At 45.8% G+C, this 18,287-nt stretch overlaps 1 protein-coding gene and 1 pseudogene across 2 annotated transcripts in view; one reads left to right on the top strand and one right to left on the bottom strand.

The window, feature by feature from the left end:
* The window catches only part of LOC147447803 (Serine/Threonine-kinase), an 87,952-nt gene that overhangs the window by 4,946 nt on the left and 64,719 nt on the right, over positions 1-18,287 (top strand). The window lies entirely within an intron of this gene.
* On the bottom strand, positions 118-3,297 carry LOC147447804 (uncharacterized; annotated as a pseudogene).

Below are 18,287 nucleotides of genomic sequence, written 5' to 3' on the forward strand. Positions count from 1 at the left end.
GCAGCTACATCATCTGTAAGTTGGCTCCATTCTTTAGGCTTTGACACGTCAGCAGTTTGTTACATCTCCCCTTCTTGAAAGAGAGTAATCGTCCGCGATTACAGCATATCTGCAAAACAACTCAAGTTAGCTCAAAAATTTCCGAGGGTCATTCCGAGGGACAATCAGTTTGCTCTTTTGATCAAGGAGTTAGCTGCTCCTATCGGCTGTTTTGATCAAGGAGTTAGCTTCTTCTTTCTGCTCTTTTGATCAAGGAGTTAGCTTCTCCTTTTTGCTCTTTTGATCAAGGAGTTAGCTTCTCCTTTTGGCTGTTTTGATCAAGGAGTTAGCTTCTCCTTTCTGCTCTTTTGATCAAGGAGTTAGCTTCTCCTTTTGTCCAAATCGGAACTCTTGATATTCCGGCGTAGTAAAATTAGCCATCACACGTAGACCGTACCGATCTTCCACGGGTGTCTTGATGCACTAAAATTACATACCCAGGCAATCTCATCCAATTAGGAATATTCAGTAATTGGCACATCACAATGCAACACAAATGCTTACATATGCATTGATGCGAAGTGGATGGAGGAGGAGGACCTAGTAGATACTCCTCGGATTGTGAAACTTTACCTCGATGTTTTGGTTTAACGATAGTCTACTCCAAACGGAACCCATAATTCAGCTTGGCCGGAGATCTGGTGCAGTGGGATGCATAAGAGGGGTGTTAGGTGCAGCGGAATGAATGTTGTATTTTCTCAAGATTAGTGATCTTTACTGCTCAAGGTTCCTTTTAGTTCTTAGGGAAAGAGAGAGCTTTCCGTCTTGTAGAGTGCTGTGGTCACGAACAAAGTGAGTGGATATTGTTCGTGCAAATGAATGAGACTGAGAGAAGGAGAGAGAAGAGATACGACACCTGAGAGGTTGTAAAACCCTCCTCCGAAGGCCCCACTCTCGTCGGTGAGAGTAGTCTATTCTTTGATTGCACAAAGGTGTACAATGCGTATGCAATGGACTATGCAACTTGGTCTATGCCGATGACGACGACGACGATGACGATGGCTGAAATATGAGATCTTCTAAGCGCTGAATTTCGAGACTATTTTGGTGGCTGAAAATGACTGTTTTGGCTGCGTTTTCTTGGCTGAAAAATGAGGTTTCTTAGGGCTGAAAACTGATGGTCTTTACGGGCTGAATCTGCTACACTTTAGGTGAATAATGCCGGTCTTAATTTGCTGCTGAAATCCAAAAATGCCAGGGGCTGAAATTGGTCCTTCTGTCGCCGGGGTTCTGCAAATGCAAAAACGCTAGGCTGATCTGCTGTGTCGTGATGACGTTGGGGCTGATCTGCTGTGCACAAATCACCAAGGCTGATCTGATGCAAAAACGCTAGGTCTTCTGTGGAGAAAACGCCATAGTAGTCGCGGGGGTTGGTCTTGTTGAGAAGTTGCCTGTTGAGCAAGGTGCTCCTACTGCCTCTTCTGCCAGAAAGTGCTAACTTGGGTTTGCTTATATATTAACTTAGCAAAATTGCCCTACCTACTTTTGTTGGAAAGTCACTTAAAAATAATAAGTGAAAATAACCAATAAATAGGAAAATAGGCTAAATGCACTAGAAAATTCCCCTAACTGATGCTAATGGATTCTGATGGGAATTCCGATGATCATGCTGTGTGCAACCGGAGGATATGCATCTATGCTAAGTGACTGGGCATGCACGGTCTACGAATAGACTCACAAAAGTGCCAGATCACTGCTAATCTAGACTTGACTGAACTGACTAAACACTGCTGTGGTGTAGCTTGTCCACGGACACATAGGGTTGGGATGTGTCACGTGACATCCCCTCCTTTTCAAAGTGAGGTACTGGTACCGAACTGTATGGCGTCGAGGGAGATCGCCAACAGCATCCGGAATCCTGGAAGGGACTCTTCGCCGGCCCACTCTGATGTGTGGGTCGTGCGGTACTTGAACTTCATAAAGGTCTGCAACGCTTGCTTCTTTGGGCCGCACCGAAAGCGACACAAAGTCGTTTGAATCTCCTTTCTTGCTTCAACTTCGTCTAGAGTCCTGCTTCTTTCGTCTTCAAGAATCTCCACGGCTGAAAATTCCTGAAACCATCTCCAACACAAAACCATGAACATACCTATTCCATGTAAAGTGAAGGAAAAAAAATCTTGTCTTTTCTAATGACTGTGTATGCAATGTAGATGAACATAGAGACGGAGTGACAACCCGTTCATCAAACACATGCAAACAATGCGATCGAATGTTTTCCGTTTGATCGAAATCAAGCAACTGTGGCAAATCACAATGGAAATGCCCATGCTTGGTGCTCAAACTATCATGTGATCTTTCAAAAACTGTGTCATGCCAAGGAAGGGACATGGAATGCGCCTTCCTAACATACAAACTTTTCAACTTTTCATGAACAATCTGCATACATTCGTGCTCATCCATGAGAGAAACGTGCTCAACATACACTATGTCATGCCTAGGAAAAGGGATCACATAACGATGCTGACTAAAATACAGGAAACCTTCACGAATGAAACACTCGAGTAATGCGTGCGTATCAATCATGCGAACACGTAATACTTCTTGTGAGGGTTCTTTGGACCAAGGCTCGAGAGCCAAGATCGCTTCTTCGGAATCTATCGAATCTTCTTGTGGAGGTTCATTAGACCTCGACTTGAAAGCCAAGATCGGATCTTCGTGATTGATCGAATCTACAACGAGGTTAGTTTCGCTAGGAAAAGCATCCACTAACACATCATCCTTGTGAACAATCACATTGTCTTCATGCAACTCATCATGCTTGTGAGAAATCACATCTTGATCATGCAAATCATCATGCTTGTCATTGTCATCCAAATCATTATGCAAATCATTGGCATCCAAATCATCATGCTTATCATTGTGCTTCAAATCATCATGCAAATCATTATGATTCAATTCATCATGCAATTCCTGTGTGTCATGCTGTGGAGAAGAAGAGACTGAGAGAGTCTCCTTTTTCCGATTCTGTTGCATCTGTGCCTGAGCTTGAGAAAAGAGTCGCAATAACTCTTGCATTTGAGCTTTGTTCTCGCGATAAAATTCTGCTTCTATGGCTGCCCTTCTTTCTTGGTACTGGCACTCTATGGCTGCCATGTCTTCTTCGTAGGCTTTTCTTTCTGCTTCTCTTTCTAGGTCTAACTCCTCCATAGAAGTTAGTGCAATCTTTGTCGTAGAGGGGGAAGGGTCGGAAAAACCTCGTGGTGGGGAAAATTCTTCTTCGCCTCTCTCATGCTCATCACCTCCAAGCGAAGTATCCATTCCGCTTCGAGTGATGACCATTCTGTAATCGGGGTTCTTAAGTTCACGAGGAACTTGGGTTCTTGCGGGTCTTGGGTTCTTAAGTTCACGAGGAACTTGGGTTCTTGTGGGTCTTGAGGTTCTTGAGGTCCTTGGTTCGTGAGAATCTTGGGTTCTCGAGGTTCTTGAGGTTCTTGAGTCTTGAGGGTCTTGGGTTCTTGGGGTTCTTGAGGTTTTCTTTCGCTTGCAAATCGCGTTGGAGAAGGATCTTCTCTTCACCCAAGTTCTACCCTTTTCTGCGGACGCACCCCTTGGCGGCCTTGCGCTCACACCAAGGTTACTTTTTCCCACCTCACATCGAGTGGCCGGCCGCTAAGTGCACGGTCCGCTCTTAATGAGCGAAAAGAGACACAAGGGGAGACTGGACAAGCCCTTCTTTCTTGGGATTCCTGTCACTCTTCAATAAAACACGATTAGGAATCGCCACGCCCAAGTAAACTTGGGTTCGTGCGACCTCAACAAGCAAAAAAAAAATCTTGTGGTTCTTGTGGTTCTTTCCTTAAGTGATGCAGAACACTTCCAAAGCTTTGATACCAATGTTAGGTGTAGCGAATGAATGTTGTATTTTCTCAAGATTAGTGATCTTTACTGCTCAAGGTTCCTTTTAGTTCTTAGGGAAAGAGGGAGCTTTCCGTCTTGTAGAGTGCTGTGGTCACGAACAAAGTGAGTGGATATTGTGCGTGCAAATGAATTAGACTGAGAGAAGGAGAGAGAAGAGATACGACACCCGAGAGGTTGTAAAACCCTCCTCCGAAGGCCCCACTCTCGTCGGCGAGAGTGGTCTATTCTTTGATTGCACAAAGGTGTACAATGCGTATGCAATGGACTATGCAACTTGGTCTATGCCGATGACGACGACGACGACGACGATGGCTGAAATCTGAGATCTTCTAAGCGCTGAATTTCGGGACTGTTTTGGTGGCTGAAATGACTGTTTTGGCTGCGTTTTCTTGGCTGAAAAATGAGGTTTCTTAGGGCTGAAAACTGGTGGTCTTTACGGGCTGAATCTGCTACACTTTAGGTGAATAATGCCGGTCTTAATTTGCTGCTGAAATCCAAAAACGCCAGGGGTTGAAATTGGTCCTTCCGTCGCCGGGGTTCTGCAAATGCAAAAACGCTAGGCTGATCTGCTGTGTCGTGCTGATGCCGGGGCTGATCTGCTGTGCACAAATCGCCAAGGCTGATCTGATGCAAAAGCGCTAGGTCTTCTGTGGAGAAAACGCCAGAGTAGTCGCGGGGGCTGGTCTTGTTGAGAAGTTGCCTGTTGAGCAAGGTGCTCCTACTGCCTCTTCTGCCAGAAAGTGCTAACTTGGGTTTGCTTATATATTAACTTAGCAAAATTGCCCTACCTACTTTTGTTGGAAAGTCACTTAAAAATAATAAGTGAAAATAACCAATAAATAGGAAAATAGGCTAAATGCACTAGAAAATTCCCCTAACTGATGCTAATGGATTCTGATGGGAATTCCGATGATCATGCTGTGTGCAACCGGAGGATATGCATCTATGCTAAGTGACTGGGCATGCACGGTCTACGAATAGACTCACAAAAGTGCCAGATCACTGCTAATCTAGACTTGACTGAACTGACTAAACACTGCTGTGGTGTAGCTTGTCCACGGACACATAGGGTTGGGATGTGTCACGTGACAAGGGGAGTCACTCCGCTCCTTTGTCAACAGATGCCTTGATTTTGATACTAAAGTCACTGATGTCTCTTTGAGCTTCAGGGATACTGAGAGCTGACAATATTTTGCTGGATGACTTTATGAAATGGAATTCCTGATAATGATACTGATTTGTTTCTTCACTTCTTTTGAGTGCAGGAACTGATAGACGAAATGACTGCAGCATTTTGGTCTGATTGATCTCGAATAGACATGGTTGCAATAGGGGTTAGTCAATCGGACATCGATGAGGTCCCGATTGGACCCAGATGTGATTGCTAGCTACATTGCCGATAAATCATGGTCTAAGATCCGAATGAATGTTGAATGTCATGTGATGTCCTGTGATGTCTGGTGATGTCTTGTGATGTCGTGTGATGTGACTGTCGATTTTGTACATGTGCTAGATGTGTGTTCCTAGTACGTAGGTACTAACAGTCAGTGTCTGCTAAGACGGTTTATGGCTTTTGTCGGTTTTGCAGGCGTAATCGCGGTCGATTACAATGCTTTCAAGAGGGGGGTATGTCACAAAGTGATGACGTGGCGGACAACAAAAACCCTAAAATTCCTGCAAACCCTAATTTTTGCCAAAAACCCTAATTTCCGGAAATCGCGGAGGCTAATTTTTTTTATAAAAAAATTATAATAATGATGAGCGACGCGAATCTTGCTTTTTGTCCATGCCATGAGAAAGAGAAAGAACTAGCTTTAAAAAAAAAAAAAAAGAGACTCTCTAAGAGAGAGAGAACTGATGCTTTATATTTTTAAAAGCTTTTGGGGCTCTGCTTTTGGGCATCCCTTGTACCTTTAAATATGTGGTGAGGGCTTCACTTCTCAGAGCATCTGGACACAGAGTCGGAGAGTGAAACCCTAGCCACTCTCTTGTACTTTGATCTGATTAATATAAAAAGAAATACCGAAAGGGGCGCCAGTCTTTGGGGCCAATATCTCTAGGCACGGAACTCCGCCGGGCCAGTGCAAATCTATTGTGATCTGTGAATTGTTTTGAAGTGGTTATTTGGTGCTGTCGCGATTGATTCTTGACTTGGAGTGTCCAAGTCTATTACAATATCATTTGGTTCCCTTGATTTATTCTCCTTATTGGCAGACTCTTGTCTTTTTGAGGTGGATACTATCTTGCCCCTCACATAAGTCAATGAGCCGGCATGCATTCCAAATTGATGCTTAGTCATGTGCCATAAGTCTCTGAATGGAGTTAGACTTCTGGTTTAAAGCATAGTCTTGATCTCTTTAGTAAATCATAGCAAAACCTCTCAATTTGATCTTTCAAAAGAATCTTCGACAAGGATCCCAAAACCTCTGGTAGTAGTCATCCAACGTATCTTTCTCAGTCATTTGCAAGTGATGCCAAGGTGTGATGACATCTCTTGCATATTTATCTAATATCCAAGTTGACGTGAAAAAAAAAAACCACGTCGCATGTGTTTCTCTGCGTAACAACAGAGTAAGATGCCGCTTTTCGCTCCCTGGAATGTTCTGAGAACTGCTCTTTAGAGAAGGTGACGTCAAACTGTTGCACAAAGTCAAGGGCGCGATAGGTGTCATGGCCTGACTCCCTTCCTTGAACTCCTTGGTTTTCTTGTTGATCTGGTCATCGTCAAAAGAGGACGACCTCTTCTTCTTTAAACGGCTAGATGGCCTTCCTTGCCTTCTAGATTTTGTTTCAAAAATCTTCTTCAAAAGAATCTTGTGTTAGGTGCTTAGAAATTGAAGAAGCTTCTTAGTACCCTCGAACTTTTCAAATGGCGCCTTCCTCGTGTGTTGGTGTTTTCTCATTTAGTCTTCTGGTCCGAAAAGGAAGACTTTAACAAACTCAAAATGTCACCAGCGTGTGACTATTATCTATCCTTTTTGTTGATTTCTTTCTTATTATCTATTTACTTTCACTTTTTGGAAACACCCTTCGGGAAATCTAACTGCCCTGCATTGCATAGCTAGTGTGGAAATGTCCAGAGGGAGTCCAGGCCTGAGGGCAAGAGAGCACTAAGGTTGGACAAAGACTATGGTTAGCCAAAGTGGGGTCATTGACTAGTCAAAGTGGAATCCTTTGCTACAGAGGCTACATTTCAGTTCTGGATGTGGCCGCAGTGTACAAAGAGGGTCGGATGACCTAGAAAGATACAATGGCAGCATCTCCTAAAATTTAGGGAAGTGCTATTTTGGGACCTGAAAATGTGTTGACGTCATTACTACCTCCGGAATGACAAGGGGAACATTTTCTTACTCTGCTGTGAAGTCAACTGGGCAACCGGTTGGGATATTTTTAGACGGCAACCCCGAAACGGGAAAATGCTTATAAATGTGCCAAGTGGCACCTTCTGGAGCACTTGCCTCATGCAACAAGAGTTGGCGCTGAATTTAGGAGGGGGAGAGCCTCATTTTCAGTTTTGTCACAGGGTAAGAGCTATGGAGTGCTTGCTTTCTCTCTTATGCACAGTGCGGTGCCAGGAGTGATGCCGTGACGCTACGCACTGCCCTCTCTCTCCCCTTTGGCAGTATGTTATGCCCCTCTAGTGGGCTCTTCATTTGACCAATGTACAGTTGTGTGGGTTCATGCGCAATTGCCGAGGCAAGAGCCTCTTGCACAGGTATTGGATTAGCTAGCGGCTAATCCCCCTGCAGGTACAGGTGAATTCGGAGAGGTTTCACGCCAGAAATCTCGTCCGATTCAAAGGGCAAGTAGCCCTACAGGTGCGGGAGCTCGAGGACTTGTTATGGATGCGACCGGCACGCGAAACGGAGCCCAAAACAGTAAATTACAGCCTGCTGTGTATTTTTGCAGGTTTAGGGTTTTGGCCCTAAACGGACCCTAATACTCCCAGGAGGTTCGGGGACGCAAGGGGACCGCTGTACAGGTGATCTGGCGCATTTTCGGGGCTGAAAACAGAGAATTCAGCGTGCTGCAGATTCTCGCCAGGTTTTGCAAAGTGCCCGTATGCGTCGGGAAAGTCAGTCAATGCGTGGGAATACTGACTGTGAAGGGTTCTAGTACAGTTATACTGCCGAAATCGGGTTGGAACAGGGGAAATTCAGCCAAGTTTGTGCGGGGCAGCTTGTAGGGATCCACAGCGTTTATTCCCTCTTTTGAACAATAAAGAAATACCGGAAGGGGAGCCTAAGTTAGGGGCCAATCTGGTGTCGGTCTAATCATACAGGTGCAATCTAGCAGCTTGTATCCCTTTCCCCTTTGTTGTGTCCTGAAAGTACAGGTAAAATAGACGACTAATAATGGGTGAAAGCTAAATCAAGGTTTAAAGTAAAGTCTACCGCCCTTTTTGGATTGAACAGGCCGGTTTCACAAAACCATTGAATTGGCTATTTCAAATTGCCCATCTGTCTGGGGGTGGAACGAAGACGAGAACTGCAACCACGTGCCAATGTTCTCCCAGATTGCTGTCCAAAACAACTAGTAGACCGGGGATCTTTGTCCGAAACAATGGGCTTAGACATGCCATATATTCTAACAGTTTTGCCAAAGGATCGGGCTTAACTGTCTTCTTTATTGCAAAGCAGTGAGCCTGCTTACTGAATCTGTTGATGACCGTTCAGAGGCCATCATTCCCACTCTGTCTTCGAGAGATCAAAGATGAAATCCATTGCAATACTAATGGGTAAATTCTTAGTAATCCCTGTGCCTTATGCTTGTTAAACTTGACCTTCTGGCATACTAAACAATTGCGAACAAAGTCGTCCACATCCTTCTTGAGTCTTTGCCAAAATAAATAACGCTCCACACCTTTCAAAGTGGTGTCGATGCCGTGGTGACCCGTTGTAACAGACTTGGACACTCCAAGTCAAGAATCTACCACGACAACTGTAACAAACTGCTGACGTGGCAAAACCCTAATTTCTACCAAAAACCCTAACCCTAATTCTGCCAGAAACCCTAACTGTTGAAACCCTAATTCTAGAAACCCTAACCCTAAAACCTGCAAACCCTAACCCTAAAATTGCAAAAAACCTAACCCTAACCCTAAGGGCAGCGTGGCAGATTTTCGAAAATTGCATTGGCATGATGATGTGGCAGGTTGTATGGATTTCCGCGTTTTGCGCTGACTGATGACATGGCAGGCTGTACGGATTTCCGTGATTTATGCTGGCAGCTTTTTGGCTTTGCTTTTTTTTTTTTCCGAGAAAAAGATCCTTCTATTAGTTAATGAAAACTGCCCATAGGGCTACATCCACCTCTGCAAGAGAGGGCTACAATAAGCATGATGGGGAGACTCTCCCAATGAAAAAACAGCATATATACAATGAGGCTAAATCAAGAGATGGGAGGAGGGAAGAGCCACACATGTGGACAGTAGTGCCATCTGAGCACCCCTTGGACTATGGTGTAGAAAGGCCCAGGGCGCCAGAGTCGAAGGAAAGCCTCGCGGCGCTCCCGCATGCGGTCGGAGCTGCCCTGTAGTCCCTCAAGCTGTCCTCTAAGAGTATGGATCAGCTCTAGCCAAAAGTCACGAACACTCTGCTGGTGGCACAGGGCGAGCCTCAAAGATGCGGAACCAGAGAGCTAGGCCGCTGATGAGCTCCCAACACTCCTCTCTCTCACTGCACCACTCCTGTGGAGTAAGCTCTGTAGCAGGCTGGAGTGTAGGTCGCCCCCCCTGCATCATTATCATCCTGCTGGTGGAAGATACCTCAAACTGAAGTGCCGGGCCCGTGAGGGCGGACCAAGCCGCTGCCCCCCAAGTGTACTGTCGAGCCGTGGAGAGGGCAGGCATCAGCCGAAGAACTCGAAGCCACACCTGTTGGGCCGAGGGACAGTCCCAAAGACAGTGATGCTGACTCTCCACCAACTGGTCACAGGTTGCACATGCGGCCGAGAGACCACTATGCACAAGCCAGCTCCCTACTGCTGTGGCTCTGTGTGCAACCAGCCACTGGAACAAAGTGACGCGCCTCGGCTGTCTGGAGTCCCACAGCCTCTGCCAAAAAAGTGCCAAGAACTCGACTGTGAGGCCCTCCTCCTGCCAATGACGTGCTGCAGCGGGGCGGGCCTCTCTGTGTGGTTGCAAGTATATGACGTCCAAGCCGAACAGTGTACTGAAAGAAGGGGACTCCTGGGAAGTCTGCAGAAGAGAAGGGGTCCCTCCATAGCCACTCACCAGGATCCCACTGTACTCGTGCCAGTGGACAACACTCCCAAGCCCATAGCCTCCAGTGTCCAGTCTCAAGAGCTGCTGGGTCAGGGTCTATGACGCAAGTCCTCCCACAGATGCCCACAACTCGGATCCTCTGGAAACAGCACTCTGCTACCTGCGGGGCCTCTACTGCAACTCGTTGTAATCGTCCCCCACCCTGAAGCTCGAAGAACAAGGCTGGGACAGTCTCTGAGCAAGCCCTGACTGAAATGAGAACCTCCAGTCGTGTGAAGGCTCCCATCCACCGGGGTGCTACTGGCTCGAGAGGCGTGAGCCACTCAGCTGGAACTGACTCTGAGATGTCCTGACACATGCTCTGCACCCCTCTCATGCCCTGTAGCTGGACAGCTTGCACCTCCTCTGACAAACCTGTGAACTCTAGCCAGTCACCTAGAGAGCGCGCTGGACTTGTTGCCATGGAACCCCAAGAAACATGAGGCAGACTCTGTTGCTAAATTGGCTTTATCTATCAGAAAAATAATTCTAAACGAATTATTGGATTTATAAGTGAGAGGGTTTTCTCGCTTGGAACAAAAGGAAAAATAATTCTAAATGAATTATTGGAATTTTAAGTGAGAGGGTTTTTCTCACTGGAGACATCTGAGTACAGAGTATTCCTGGTGCGTCATTCAAAGTAATGACGGGAGCACTGTGAACGGGAATATCTGTAAGGCCACCAAGAACGAGTACTTCTGATGCGTCACATAGGATGGGTGATAGGGAGCATCGGAAAGAAGTATCCGACCATCCGGGAACGGACATCTCTCATGCGTCATAGGATGGGTGACATAGAGCATCGTGAAGGAGATTGTACCGTAAGTTCGGTAGGAAAGGACTAGGTGATGGGTATTCCTGATGCGTCACAAGGTGGGTGACGGGTACATCGGAAAGGGAATATCCATAGTCGGGAGGAAATTCCGAACTGTGTTAGAATTGTGCACAAGGAAAAGCAAGCACTTGAATGAAGATGGGTTCAGAGGAAACTTTGAGGAAAAACAGATGCTTTTTGAGAAAGCGGGATTGCTTTTCGGGAAAGCAGATGCTTTCCCGCGAGGAAGTTTATGTTTGCATTGCAATTGTGCGTGTGATTGCATCCAGGGACGCCTGGGAAGTGCTGTGAAAGCATTGTTTTTAACTTATAAGGTTTTATTGAGTTTTTGGGCAGGTTCAAACTATTTTTAAAATACGCCGGCCGCTCACTTAATAAGTGGGCAGCCATCTGATAAATAAGGCAACAGATCAGCCAACGTTTTCTCTCTCTCTTTTTTCTGGCAGAACGGAAAAAAAAAAAGAAAAATTTTTTTTTTGAAAAAAAGAAAAAAAAAAAAACGGCCGCAATCTCTACGCGAGCAGCTATTCGTGCCCGTGGCTAGGAGCTATAAAAGCATCACATGCCCTCACTCAGAGGAGAGGACCAATCTTTGCAAGGAGGAGATGCTACTGCAGATTTCAGCCGTAAAGAAGACGTTGCCGGTGATGCCCATGGCTGCCTCAAGTGTACCAGATGTCGCCAAGACCCAAAGCGCGAGTTCCCTCGCGAAGAAGTGCCTACGAAGCGTGTTTCCATCGCGACAAGTTGCTGTTTTTCTCTGTTTTCAGCCCATAAACGTCGTAGACGGGGCTGATGTACGAGAAGGAACCCGAGAACACCTCTTTTGTGTGTAGGATTGGAAGAGAGGATTTTCTATGGAGAGATCTCTTTCGAGGAATTGCTTTTCGAGAATCGAGTTGCGTTTCGAGCGTCGAGACTTTGAAGGTAACGATTTTCATGTTCTGATCTTTGAGTATTTGATTGCAGGTGTACTTCCTCTTCGTGAGGGAGTAGGAGCAGAGGAAGGCATGAGCCTCTGCAGGAGAAAAGCGCTCTGAGGAACTAGAGCCAGATCAGCCCAAGGGTTTCGTACCCGAGTTTGGGAAGTAGATCCATAGATCGGAGAGAGGTAGTCTCTCAAGTTGTGATATGGAAGTTGGGATTCCCAAGTAAGGACTTCGTGTTCGGGAAAGCAGAGTTGTTTTGCGGGAAGAGGACTCTGAAAAGAGAGTTGCAGGGATGCCATGCCCCGAGTCTGGAAGGTGAGATCCAGAGGCGAGAACCTTGATTCTCGAGGAATTGGAATAAGGAACGGAAGTTCCTTGGAATAGGGTTTCGCCCTAGGAATCGGAAGTTGAGGCTTCTGGGAACCATCAAGTCTTATTCTAGAACGAACGTGGTAATACGTTCGGTTCAAGTGCTTGTATAGACTTCTCCTCAGTAATAAAGATACTATTACGGGGGGGGACCAGCCCATCTTCTGGTCCCCAGTATTGTGTCGATCTTCTCACTCTCTATGTCTCTCTCTATTTATTTCTCTCTATATCCTCTGGCTTCGGTAATAAGTGATAAATCCTATTTATCCGAATGTATTTTATATTGTTATGCGCTCCCGTTTGTGACAGTGGTATCAGAGCATGGTCTCCTCTCTTTCTCTGTAAAGGAGGACGACTCTGGGAAGATACGGGAAGAAGCCATGACAAGCCAAGAGAGAAGTAAGCAGGCGGAACCCTAAGTCCTGCAAGGAAAAGCTTGCAGAGTTGGAAATTTTTTTTCTCTCTGCAAGAAGTCGACACAAGGCTTGGGATTCTCTGAGAAGGCGAGAAGAGCATGATGCTCAAGAACCTAGAGAATCCAAGGAGCGGAATGCTCGAGATTCTTCAGAATCCAGAAAATATCCACGAGCGTCAATCCAGAACTATAGCCAAGAAATCCCATCATATCGGGAAGGATATGAAGAAGGTCTCTAGACCTAGGAACACTCCAGTCAAGTTTGATACTTTTGACGGAAGGGAAGATGTCTTGAAAGCTACTGCTTTTATTCGACAGTTTGAAGTTGCCTTTGCAAATGGCAATTTTTGAGAAGTGTCGAAGGTGAGGCATGTGACCAAACACCTCAAGGGGATTGCAAGTACTTGGTGGTATACCAAAGCTGTGCAAGGAACTTACAACAAGACTTGGATTCAATTCAAGGCTGAATTTTTTGACAAATGTTTTTCCTCTATGCTTTGAAGAAGGCATCCAAGAAGATTGGGATCGGTTTGCCCAATAGGAACACGAGTGAGTCAAAGCAAGTAGTGGTTCACTCTTGCCAAGGTAGCTCCATTCTTGATCCTCTCTGAGGAAGGAAAGATGAACAAATTTAACGAAGGACTTTTGCCTGAATTTGTAAACCCATCTGCAAGATACTTTGTAGCAGATGGTGGAGTCAGCAATACAAAGCTGAAAGTGTACACCTTAGTGTACATAGAATCCAATCCCCGTGGTTGGACGGGAAACATTGAACACAGAAAGTTTGGAGTAAGGGAATTAAATCTAACTCTTGAGTTCTTGAATAGAAGACCCTTGAACTTTAAGTGAGAGGGCAGGTTTTTAATCAAAGTTACATCTTTGAGGAAATCATACAGTGCATTATGCTTGTTTGCTCTTTTGCACGAGGTATAGTTGTGTCTAACCAGGACAATCACTCTCGAGTGTTTATGAGAGTAAGGTTGAGTCAGAACATTGTTTATACGATGAACTGCTTTGCTTAACCATCCGGAAGGTCCATGATTGATCTGGTATCCGGTAGTTCTCCAACAAATTACCTGCTATTGCGGGTAGGAAATTATGAAGGAACCATTCTGAGTTTTCAAGCAAAGAAAAGCTTTCATGAAGCTTGAGTACTCTTTAAGCCCACACCCCCTACCCGGTAAGGGAAGACATGGTAGTGCTTTTCGCACAAGTGAAGGAATACTCTCTTTATGAGGGAAGGAACAAGTGACGACTACGGCCTGTGCTCGAGGAATCCAAGGATTAAAATCCTAGATTATTTGATGAGCGGGTTTTGCTCTAAGATCGAGCCAAGGGATCGTTAAGTTGAGCGTCTTCGCTCTAAGGATCTTATGAAGGGAAGGAAATTTCCTCGGTTCACCGAAACTTTAACACAGCTTAAGAATTATGTACACTTTTGAGTACATGGATAACACATGAAGATGCAGACCTATGTCAAGGAATTGGATGAGAGTTTGTTTTACTCTCTTGGGCGCCTTTTTGCGCGCAAGGATATTCTGACACGAGAATCTCTATTTGAGATGTGTTCGGTAGAAGGAATTTGAGTTTCTCTACGGAGAAGAGGTTTTCCGATGGTCGTTGATCATTGAGTACGCTATGTGCCTTTACCATTACAGTAGCAACTTTTGGTTGCGGTATATGTTTCTCCATGAGAAGGTCAAGTAGCATTTACACGTTGCTAAAATTAATTCGAACTATTATGTTCGTAAGAATATAGCTCGTCAACCGTTTCAAAATGGTAAGAATTACATACGGGAGAACATCCCTGAGAATCAAAGAAGGTTCGCTCTATTGTGAACTGGGTTTGAACGTACGTTCAGAAAATGCTATGGCTAGAATCCTATCTGCCTGAGATTTTGCAAGGCGTCATTGATGCTTGCAAGGAGGAAAAGATTGGAAGGAAGTGCGCCGTGCACAAAGAATCTTCGGATTGGAACCGTCCGCCTACGTTGAGCGACAACCCGAAACAAGAACCTTCTTTAAGGTGATGGCAAACTTTGTTTGTGAAAGAAAGACATCGAGCTTAATGCTTTATGACTTGAGCATTCCCTATGTGGGAGGACACAAGAGGTTTAATACCCTCTAAACTAACAACGCAGGATTCTGCGCAAGGGCAGATACCTAGATTGATTTCTAGGAGGATTATTCTTCTCAGATTGAGAAGGTGGATTTGAGTTAACAGACTCTCGAATGAGGAAACGTTCGATCTGTTGGAAAGACGCGAATGACGAGTTCTTCCACGGCTCGTAAGTTTGATGATTGGTGAAGGATGTCCTCGAGGTACTAGAGGAAGGACATGAATCGGTAAGCTAAGTATTGAATTATTAAATTTTTGAATTTTTGTTTAATTTAATTTGTAAGTTCTCTTTTGAGAAAGGACTAGCTCAACTCACCATTGAGCAAGATTTGAAATTTTCCGGTTTCTCCCCGGCAGTTCAGTTGGACCTCTACAGTTGAGGACAACTGTTTATAAGTGAGAGGGATGTTGCTAAATTGGCTTTATCTATCAGAAAAATAATTCTAAATGAATTATTGGATTTATAAGTGAGAGGGTTTTCTCGCTTGGAACAAAAGGAAAAATAATTCTAAATGAATTATTGGAATTTTAAGTGAGAGGGTTTTTCTCACTGGAGACATCTGAGTACAGAGTATTCCTGGTGCGTCATTCAAAGTAATGACGGGAGCACTGTGAACGGGAATATCTGTAACGCCACCAACAACGGGTACTTCTGATGCGTCACATCGGATGGGTGACAGGGAGCATCGGAAAGAAGTATCCGACCATCTGGGAACGGACATCTCAGATGCGTCATAGGATGGGTGACATAGAGCATCGTGAAGGAGATTGTACCGTAAGTTCGGTAGGAAAGGACTAGGTGATGGGTATTCCTGATGCGTCACAAGGTGGGTGACGGGTACATCGGAAAGGGAATATCCATAGTCGGGAGGAAATTCCGAACTGTGTTAGAATTGTGCACAAGGAAAAGCAAGCACTTGAATGAAGATGGGTTCAGAGGAAACTTTGAGGAAAAACAGATGCTTTTTGAGAAAGCGAGATTGCTTTTCGGGAAAGCAGATGCTTTCCCGTGAGGAAGTTTATGTTTGCATTGCAATTGTGCGTGTGATTGCATCCAGGGACGCCTGGGAAGTGCTGTGAAAGCATTGTTTTTAACTTATAAGGTTTTATTGAGTTTTTGGGCAGGTTCAAACTATTTTTAAAATACACCGGCCGCTCACTTAATAAGTGGGCAGCCATCTGATAAATAAGGCAACAGATCAGCTAGCGTTTTCTCTCTCTCTTTTTTCTGGCAGAACGGGAAAAAAAAATGAATTTTTTTTTTGAAAAAAAAAAATAAAAAAAAAATGGCCGCGATCTCTACGCGAGCAGCTATTTGTGCCCGTGGCTAGGAGCTATAAAAGCATCACATGCCCTCACTCAGAGGAGAGGACCAATCTTTGCAAGGAGGAGATGCTACTGTAGATTTCAGCCGTAAAGAAGACGTTGCCGGTGATGCCCATGGCTGCCTCAAGTGTACCAGATGTCGCCAAGACCCAAAGCGCGAGTTCCCTCGCGAAGAAGTGCCTACGAAGCGTGTTTCCATCGCGACAAGTTGCTGTTTTTCTCTGTTTTTAGCCCATAAACGTCGTAGACGGGGCTGATGTACGAGAAGGAACCCGAGAACACACCTCTTTTGTGTGTAGGATTGGAAGAGAGGATTTTCTATGGAGAGATCTCTTTCGAGGAATTGCTTTTCGAGAATCGAGTTGCGTTTCGAGCGTCGAGACTTTGAAGGTAACGATTTTCATGTTCTGATCTTTGAGTATTTGATTGCAGGTGTACTTCCTCTTCGTGAGGGAGTAGGAGCAAAGGAAGGCATGAGCCTCTGCAGGAGAAAAGCGCTCTGAGGAACTAGAGCCAGATCAGCCCAAGGGTTTCGTACCCGAGTTTGGGAAGTAGATCCATGGATCGGAGAGAGGTAGTCTCTCAAGTTGTGATATGGAAGTTGGGATTCCCAAGTAAGGACTTCGTGTTCGGGAAAGCAGAGTTGTTCTGCGGGAAGAGGACTCTGAAAAGAGAGTTGCAGGGATGCCATGCCCCGAGTCTAGAAGGTGAGATCCAGAGGCGAGAACCTTGATTCTCGAGGAATTGGAATAAGGAACGGAAGTTCCTTGGAATAGGGTTTCGCCCTAGGAATCGGAAGTTGAGGCTTCTGGGAACCATCAAGTCTTATTCTAGAACGATCGTGGTAATACGTTCGGTTCAAGTGCTTGTATAGACTTCTCCTCAGTAATAAAGATACTATTACGGGGGGGGGGGGGACCAGCCCATCTTCTGGTCCCAGTACTGTGTCGATCTTCTCACTCTCTATCTCTCTCTCTATTTATTTCTCTCTATATCCTCTGGCTTCAGTAATAAGTGATAAATCCTATTTATTTGAATGTATTTTATATTGTTATGCGCTCCCCTTTGTGACAGACTCCAACCAAGTGGCCTCTCTGAGTGCTAACCATGGGGTTCCAGACGAGGGGCTGCCGTAGGCGCTCCTCCGTGCACGTCGGCTGTCTCTGCTCTAGGACATGCCGTAAGAGCTCCCAAGATCGAAGCAAACTCACAGCGAATCGGTCCTCCAGTCTCCTGCTCAAACCAACTCGGCGCAACTCTGTAAAGATCCATCTGGTCGAGGTTGCCAAGGGCCTCGTGACTGAGGCACCCTGGCACGAAGCCTCTGCAGCAAGAACTCCTTCCGGGGCTCCTCGCCTGGAAGAAGTCCTCTGACGACGAACTTCCCAAGAAGGGCTCTGCTCTGCTGTGGTGGATCAATGATCCCAAGAGCTCCCTGAGAACAAGGAAGTATGATGACTGACCAAGCCACCTTGGCTTGGGCAATCGGAGTGTCGCGACCTGACCAAAGGAAGTTCCTGATCAGCCTCTCTACCTGGCTGATACAAGAACTCGAGAAGATCCAACAAGAAGTGATGTACCACATAGTCGCCAACAACACCTGGTTGGCAACTACTACTCTACCAGCCAGCGAAAGTCGTGCTGAGCTCCAATGTAACAGCTTTCTCCTGATGGACAGGAGAAGAGGAGCAATTTGCTGCTCGGGGGACAAGTCCAAACCAACCTGACAACCCAAGTACCGAACTGCAGTCCCTGGAGGAATCCACCTGAAACCCTCTCCTGGCATCCAATCTGGCATAGGAGCACTGCCAACCGAGAAAGCCACTGTCTGTCTCCAGTTGATCAGTGCGCCCGATGCACAGTAGAAGGTCTCCAAAGCCTGCTCACATCTGTGTAGATTGGCCTCCTGGCCCTCGAAGTACAAGGCTGAGTCGTCGGCAAACTTAGCGTCCAGAAGCTCATCTCCCCGTATAGGGAGTGCTAAGCCCCTCAGACCAACCTGCTGTGACACCAAAAATCTGCTCATCGCCTCCGCATAGAACAGAAAGAGAAAGGGGGCAAGAGGACAACCCTGTCTGACCGATCGTGTGAGCATGAAGCGCTCACCTCTACCTCCTGCCAAAAGCACCTGA

Source organism: Adiantum capillus-veneris, chromosome 11, assembly GCF_014529385.1.
Source record: "Adiantum capillus-veneris isolate H3 chromosome 11, ASM1452938v2, whole genome shotgun sequence".
Classification (NCBI taxonomy): domain Eukaryota; kingdom Viridiplantae; phylum Streptophyta; class Polypodiopsida; order Polypodiales; family Pteridaceae; genus Adiantum; species Adiantum capillus-veneris.